Source organism: Saccostrea cucullata, unplaced genomic scaffold, assembly GCF_032062105.1.
Source record: "Saccostrea cucullata isolate Sc308-1 unplaced genomic scaffold, CSIRO_AGI_Scuc_v1 ctg11059, whole genome shotgun sequence".
NCBI lineage: Eukaryota > Metazoa > Mollusca > Bivalvia > Ostreida > Ostreidae > Saccostrea > Saccostrea cuccullata.
Genome location: NW_026923449.1, coordinates 1,248 through 9,864, shown reverse-complemented (window position 1 = coordinate 9,864; position 8,617 = coordinate 1,248). Strand labels below are relative to the sequence as shown.

The 8,617-nt window shown below is 35.0% G+C and overlaps 1 pseudogene; it reads left to right on the top strand.

The window, feature by feature from the left end:
• Positions 1-873: 873 nt before the first annotated feature.
• On the top strand, positions 874-8,173 carry LOC134264063 (splicing factor 3A subunit 2-like; annotated as a pseudogene).
• The last annotated feature ends 444 nt before the right edge of the window (positions 8,174-8,617 follow it).

The following is an 8,617-nucleotide window of genomic DNA, read 5'->3' as shown; positions in this document are numbered from 1 at the left end:
TACGATAGATTTTATTTGCTGACAAGGTCACACGTGCAGATTACATGTATAGCTCGCCTGAGCTGAAAACTCAAGTGAGCTTTTCTGATCACACAAAGTCCGTCCGTCCGTCTTTCTGTCCGTCCGTCTGTAAACTTTTCACATTTTTAACTTCTTCTCAAGAATTGCTCGGCCAATTTTAACCAAACCTAGTACAAAGCATTCTTGAGTAAAGGGGAGTTCACATCGTTTTTAAATGAAGTGCGGCCAAGTCCCCCTTCAAGGGGAGATAATCAAAAAAAATTCGAAAATAGTGTGGGGTCAATATAAAAAAATTATACCCAAGAACCACTGAACCAGAAAAACTTATACTTATATTGAAGGATTCTAGGATAGTGTAGATTAATTCTAAATTGTTCAAATCATGAGCCCCAGGGGTAGGGCGAGGCCACAATTTAGGGAATGCAAGTTAATTTTTATAGTGAAATATATATAGGAAAAATCTTCAAAAATTTTCTTCTCGAGAATCATTAGGTTAGGAAAGCTGAAACTAATGTGAAAGTATATCCTGGGGTAGTGAAGATTATACATTTTTCATATCATTGACCTCAGGGGTACGGCAGGGCCACACTAGTGGGAATCCAAGTTTTACATTGAAATATATTAGAAATAATAATTTTTTTATTGCTTGTCAGGGAACATTGGTAGTTGATAGTGTCTTCCAACAAAAAACCTTTGACCTCTAAACTTATGTGGAACATAAAACAAGTCCATCTTCGCTAGCCAAGGGTTTCTGATACGCTACTATCCTCATGAGGAGAGTAGCGTATCAGAAACCCTTGGTAATATTTCGGAAATGGGTTCTAAAATTAGTTTACATTATTACTCTTGCATTATCAACAACAGCAGAGAGTTCCGAAAGTGGCTTCATTCGTTGTTCACACGTTTCCTTCTCTTGTAAGTAAAATTGCAGTAAAATAATTTTTCCCTATAATTTTATTACAGAATCCTGCAAATAGATTGTAAGTAGATACGATACCAATTTAAAAACAAATCGCAATATCACAATATGAAAGAAAATGCAAATTCGAATTTTCTCTGTTCTCGGATCCACTTTTTTATTTCTTTACTGTAAACATGGTAAAATTTACATTCACAGTGTCATGAGTGTGTTAATAATGTTTTATTAATGTATGTGTGGTTAATAATCTGGTCATCTTGAAGTATAGATAAGACATGAGCCTGTTAGATAGAGCATTTTCCTCCAACTTTACTTTCTAGGTCTTTATACTGTAATTTGATTAGTTAATAGTTTTGTGGCAGTCCACCACAGGCGCTTGTTTCATACAATAAGCTAGTGTTATTATATAGTAGAAAACTAAACTTACTGAATGAAAAAAGCGCCTGTGCAGTCCACAGGTACTTGCTTCGTATTCCTCTACTAGTGTATTATATACATATTCCTATACTAGTATATGATATAAGGAACCTTACTCTTTGCCAGCCCCCCGCTCTTTCCTAGCCAACTTCAGACTTGTATTTTACAATTAATCAATACCTTTCACATAGATCATTTTGGGAAACGGCCGCCTTACAGCTTTCTTTTCTTTATTACTGAGACACATGGGTCTACTTCCTGCCTGTTAAATGGCAGCACACCATGCGTACAGAGACAATGTAATGTTACATTGTCTATAAATGTTTTGTTTTTCAGTTGTGTCAGTAAACTATAAAAAGGTAATAAATAAACCACACAGCTTTTCTATATATTTCTTCTTCCCATACAGTGCAAAACCACTAAAGTTTTCTCACACGCTGCGTGAGGGTGTGAGTGTCTATATACAGTGCTCATAAAATTAAAAGATTAAAAGCGCAGAGATAGTGGCTGGCACTGGACAGCTGGGTCTTAACTCTTAAAGCCGTCCAGGGTCTTAGCCTCCACTGTTGAGATAACTAGCTCAATTTCTTATACTTCACTGAAACTGTTCAACCAGTTTTTGTATGCATCACCTTTTAATTATATTAAAGGAATAAACAGTGGCGGATCCAGGAATTTCGTGACGGGAGGGCGCGGTAGATGGCAGGGGGTTGGAGGGCTGCACTGAAGCCCCCAGTGGGTCTAGGGCAAGGCCCTGGTGGAGGTCCGGTGGTGAATCCCCCGGAAGCTGACAAATTTTTACAAATATGAGATGTTTTTTCCTTGATTTTAAGATAATGGACATATAAATTTTATATGCCCGGCGTGCCGGCCCTGGATCCGCCTTTAAGAAAAACTTTTTCTCCCTAAATTTTCTTAAATTAATTCATTTCTTTTTGAATACTTATTCAGTAGATAATTTGTGTAGGAATTGAACATGAGATAAGAATGTTTTAACATTGTGATGACAATTGATTTACTTTTGAGGTTTCAGGTAATATCTTTTAGTTGAAGGCAGAGGCACATCAAGATAAGGGAATAAACTCATTATTTCATAGCAGGAGACAAAGGATTGATATGACCTTTCTAACAATTTGCATGATTTACAAGTACAACAAAAAAATTACCAAGTTTAACTGTTTTATTATATTTTTTGTAGATGCATTGTGTTTGGTAAAGTTCTTCATCCAGTTGCATAAACAGAAGTAAACAAAGATGGACTTCCAGCACAGGGCTGGGGGTAAGACAGGTGTAGGGGGCGTGGCCTCAGCCTCGGAGTCTAACAGGGACAGGAGGGAGAGGCTGAGACAGCTGGCCCTGGAAACCATTGACCTCAATAAGGTAAGTCTACAACAGGTACTTGTGCTTACTGAAAACTTTGATCAGTCATACAATATTTAAACAGTGTAAGAAATGTATGTTGTACACCTTTTGCAAGTGAACATTGTTTTGCAACTACTTTCATCAATATTGTACAAATTTTCAACAGAGAGCTTATCTACTTAAAATATTAAATTATGATATAATATTAATAGTTTGACTTATTTTGAAATTTGTTTATGATATAATTCATCGATCTCTTGAAACTTTATATTTCAAGCTGATTAATGTAAAAAGGCAAAGGGTGACATCAATACTGTACAATTTTTCAAACAGAAACTATTCATTATAAAAATTTAATATTCTGGGATCATAGTTTGGTTACTTTTGAAATTGATTCATTAATCTATAGCTGAAAAATGTGATAACAGAGTACATGTATATGGTAACAGTCTAATACAAGAATTACAAAAAAAGGAAGTTAACACTGTTAAAGGTTGCAAATAAAAAAAAACTTGTATGTGATGTTTGTTTTTAAACCAGCATTGTTTTGCTTCTTATCATACACTGAAGCCACAAGAAGACAGCAAATTACTCAATTTTGATGGAATTTTATCGGTATTGAGATACATACTTTTCTCTTTGAAAAAGCAGAGTACCGGTACAACCCTGCCTCTCCAAGATTTTCTTACACAAAGTGTATCCGATACTAATGCATAAAAAATATAAATGGTAGCTCAAAAAGCTTAAGCTATGTGTTTTCTGAAAAATGTGTCTTAAATTTGATGAGAATTTCAATTAAAAAAAAGTTAAAGATGTTTGACAAGTTTGTGACTTACCTGTGATCTGTATGTATCCTATTATGAGAAATTACGGATAATGCTCAATTTTTGACAGGGATGAAAACGGCTTTCAGGTTGTGAACTTTTTCATGGTTCTAATAGATAATCCTAAGCAGGGACCAAAAAGAAATCTAAGCCTATCTTTTCTTGTCTTTTCAGGATCCATATTTCATGAAAAATCATTTGGGGTCATATGAATGTAAACTATGTCTTACTCTTCACAACAATGAGGTAAGTCTTGACAAGGCAATTTGTGCATTTAAAAATAATTTTATGATTGAGTTCAAATTTATGATCATGACTGAACTCAGAAAATTTAAACAATGTTAAAGGTGATAATTTGAATTGAAATTACATAATTCAGACTGTTCGACTTTTACAGGGAAGCTACTTGGCACACACACAAGGAAAGAAGCATCAGGCAAACTTGTAAGTTCACATCCAAGATTAACATGTTGCCCAAAAGATAAATTAATATTAAGTAATTTCTTTCTAACTCTGAGAATATATTGTAGACAAGGCTTTAGAAATTTTTGAGCACCCAAAAATAAAGAAAAAAAATTCTTGAACACATTTCTATATCTTGAAAGCAAAACTAACTAGCGAAAAATTGAGTTGAATGAAAACCACTTCATAAATGTTAACATGGCTAAATTACAAATGAAAGCAAATGCAAAAGAAAAAGTTCTGTAAGATAATTTCTAAAATCTCAATACTTGTAAACCTCTGTTGTCAGGGCTCGTCGAGCTGCCAAGGAAGCTAAAGAGGCCCCAGCTCAGCCAGCTCCTGAGAAAGCCAGGGTGGACATCAAGAAATTCGTAAAAATAGGAAGGCCAGGATATAAAGGTCTGTGTTTGTCGATTGATTTATTTTGGTTTTAAATATGTTTCTGTGAGGTCAGTATGCTAGAAATGAAAATCAAGTATAAAATGTAGCTTTAATCAAATTTTGAGGAAAAAAATATGAAGATGCAGGGGCTGAAAAATGGATTTTTAAGGCACTTGTCCAAGGGCAAGTACTGGTCAAAATTCACTTGCCCTACCTGAATTTTTGCTTGCCCTAACATAAACTAATGCTGTATTTATAAATATTTCAAGAAAAGAGGAAGATAAATACTGAGTAGATCATGCAAACCTCTATGCTCAGTTTTAAATCTATGGCTTACTTTGATTTTATTTTTGATACGTCACTTGCCCACGGGCAAGTAGTTGATAAAATTTCACTTGCCCACCCCTAAAGTTCACTAGCCCCAGGCGTCGGGCAGTTGGATTTGTCATCCCCTGGGATGGAGCCATTTGTTCTGGTGTACAATATATTTTCCTTAATGTGAGAATTTTCAAAATTCTCTGCTGTGTTTATGCCTGAAACTTGTCACATATATGGTAAGAGGAGGTCTCATGTTTTAGTTTGTCTTACCTTCCAGTGACTAAGCAGAGGGACCCAGACAATGGCCAACAGAGCTTGCTGTTTCAGGTCAGTCCTCTATGTGATTATAATAGTTCAAATATTAGTGAACAATCCTGAAAGAGACAATAAATAAATTATCTTTTTATGTGTATAATTATTGGTAAGGGGATCAGAGGTTTTCAAACATTTTCTGTCAAAAGTAAGAGAAAGGAAGTAAGAGTTATATTTCTTTGTATAAACTTCTTTTTCTATTATCCAGATTGATTACCCCGAGATTGTGGAGGGAATTGCTCCGCGCCACAGATTTATGGCAGCTTATGAACAGAAGGTGGAACCACCGGACAGGAAGTGGCAGTATCTGTTGTTTGCTGCAGAACCGTATGAAACCATAGCATTCAAAGTATGTAATCAAGTCAAGCAGAAATGATAAATGCTTATAGTTCATGGACAACACCCTAACTCTTTTCTCATGTAATTTTATTTTCTTCATGAAGAATTGGAATTAAAGATAAATATTTAGATAGTGTGTGGATTTTACAATGGTAGAATTGATAGAACCAGATGAAAAAATTGCATACCGGTACTGATAGTATCGGCCCATGCAGCTTAGCAACTCTGATGTGACTAACTTGATATCTGTGTACTGAAGAGTTATCTTTCTTGTAACATGTAGGTCCCTAGCAGGGAAGTTGACAAAGATCCCAAAAAGCTATGGTCACACTGGAACAGGGAAACAAAGCAGGTAGGGATCGTATGAGTGTGAAATTTTTCAATTAATGTGATTGTTTATCTATTAATCAATCTGAATTGATTTGTCATCAACATTTTACACCACCAAAGCTTCTTTTTGACATGATGCAGGTTAAATAATATGAAAAAGTTATTTTTTCCATGGTAAAAGGGAAAATCTAGTTAAGGGAATGTATTTTTTTGTGCTCAATGGATGCATGATTCATTAAAGTACCAGTAGTTTTTGTTTATAACCCCAATTTAGGTAAACGTGTCTTCATAAAACAAAAACGAGTGCATGTGCACATAAACAAAATTGAAGTGAGCAAGGAAACTTATTCTGTTTACTGAATTTCTGTTGTAGAGACTTTATAGGATATTGTAGGTTCTTAAAGATAATCAAACTAAAATTTAAACAAATTAGGGGAAACAAATTGATGTTGTGTATAATTTCTGACTATTACGAAGTACCTGTATTTGATGCACAGTTCTGTGGAACAATAAACAGCCTTTTCATCACATTGGAAAGCGCATGATTTACAGATGTTTGAAATTCTGAGAGAAGTTATTTCCCTTACCTAGTCACATTTGATAATCAATCACCATAGATACATGTAATGTAATTGTCCTAAAGGTCAGTTTAATAAATAAATTATACAAATCATAGTTTTCAATATATATGATAAAAATAAGTATTTTCATAGTTTTAAGGGTCGGTTAGACTTGAGATAAATAAAATTGAGACATGCCTTGATTATCTTCGTCCATTAAAGAAGAAATTGCTTAAAGTATTAGATATCAAGTAGAAATCAAGATATGAAGTGCAGTATAACATGATTCATGCAACTTATTTAAAGCTGCTAGACTGTCTAATTGTTTGTATTGAGAATTAATTGAGTAGTATGGTGATGAAGACTGGAAATGTAGATTTCTCTAAAGTACAAATAAATATCAGACAACTAACAGAGGATTTCAATTACATAAAGAATTTTCTGTCCCAAGTCTAATAAACCAATGGAGATTGTTAAAAAATAGAATTAAAATCTTAAATTATTTGTTCATCCACTTTTGTTAAAGTAGTACATTGAATTAAATATGTGTTTTGCAAAGGAATATATATAGGGAAAATCTTCTTCTCAAGAACAACAAAGCCATGGTTGGTCATATTTATATATTTTATATGGAAAGATTTTCTGGTAGGATAGATTCAAGTTTATTGAAAACGTGACCTCAGAGGTTGGGTTACACCACAGTGGACAATCATTTTTACCTAGGAGTAATCTTAAAAATCTTCTTCTCAAGAACAGCAAAGCTGTGATTGTTGGTCATATTTATATGGAACCAATGGAATGTAGTGTAAATTTATTTTTTTTTTAAATCATGCCCCAGGGGTAGGGTGGGGTCAGAATGGATGATCAAGGTTTTAAACTAGAATATATAGGAAAAAATATTCTTTTCAAGAACCATGGAGCTATGATTGGTCATATTTATTTGGAAACATTCTTAGGTAGTGTTTGTTAAAATCTTGATCTCTTTAGGTAGGGTGGGACAACAATAGGTCAAAGTTTTACACTGAAATACATTGGAAAAATCATCAAAAACCCTTTTCTTGAGAACAACAAAGCCATGATTAGGCATATTAATGCAGAAGCATCCCAAGATAGTGTAGATTCAAGGTTGATCAAATCAATCTGAATCAATACCTGGGGAGGTGGGGGGTTGAAGTTAAAACTTTTAGGAATATAATATTTGAAAATCTTGTAGAACCATTAATAGTCGAAGAAATATTAAAATATCCTCAGTTATAGTGTTAGTTTTGTTCAAATCAACACCCCCCCCCACCCCCCCTGTTTTTAACTTTTCAATACTGAATTGATATTTGAGATATACTGAGTAAAAAATATAGGTAGAAAACGAGAGTTAGCATGCATAGTTCTTTAATCAGTAAAGTTTATTTTTGCACAGAATGTGATGATTGTAAGTAATATATGTTGTAAAAATCCACGAAACGTTTACAATGTGATGTTTTTCTTTTTTCAGTTTTTCCTACAGTTTGCATTCAAGATAGAATCCAAGACCCCCATGCCACTCCCTCCTCCACCCACAGAGGGAAAGAAGGACGTACCAGTTCCCTCCAGCAACAATTCAGCACCCCCACAGCTTCCTCCTCCTCCACGTTGCCCCCCCCCCAAGAATCCTCCCCCCCCCCCCCTTGGGGAAACAGCAGGAGGGCCTCCTAGCCACCCCCGGGCCCAAAAGTACCACCCATGAGCCAGGGTATGCCCCCCCCCCCAACCTCCTGGGGGGGTTCCCCCTCCTGGCCCCCCTCCCAACATGCCAGCTCCACCCCCTCCCCCCCCCCTCCTGTTCCTCCCCCTGGGTTTCCACCGGGGGGGATAAATATTGCCCCTCCTCCCCCCACCCCCAAAATAATTTTATCATTCAAAATGGAATGTGTTTTCACAAAATCACAACTTGTGTACATGATTTTTATTAGAACTAATGACCATTTTAGTTAAATAGAAAAATAAAGATTGACTTTCTTCATGGTTTTGTTTTGGTTTTGTTTTGTTATCAATAATGGAGGTGCGGTGAGTTGAGGCAAGCTTGCAGAATACAATGCCAATTTCAAATATGAAAACGGTGAAAAGAAATGTCTTGTTAAACATGTTTATATTAAAGATTCTAAGATTATGAAGAAATCGAGACTTGGATTAAGTTTGATAATGTTATGATCATGAATAAATCTTTTCAGTGAAGTATGTGCATTTTTTGGCTTTATATGATATTATATTTTCCATACTCCATGGAAAGAAGAAATACCTTAATAATTTTAGTGGGTTGTTACTACATACAAGTGTATGTTCAACAGTTTGAAGAAGTCCACTGAAGGAAAATTTTACCTAATGACTTTAATATTGTC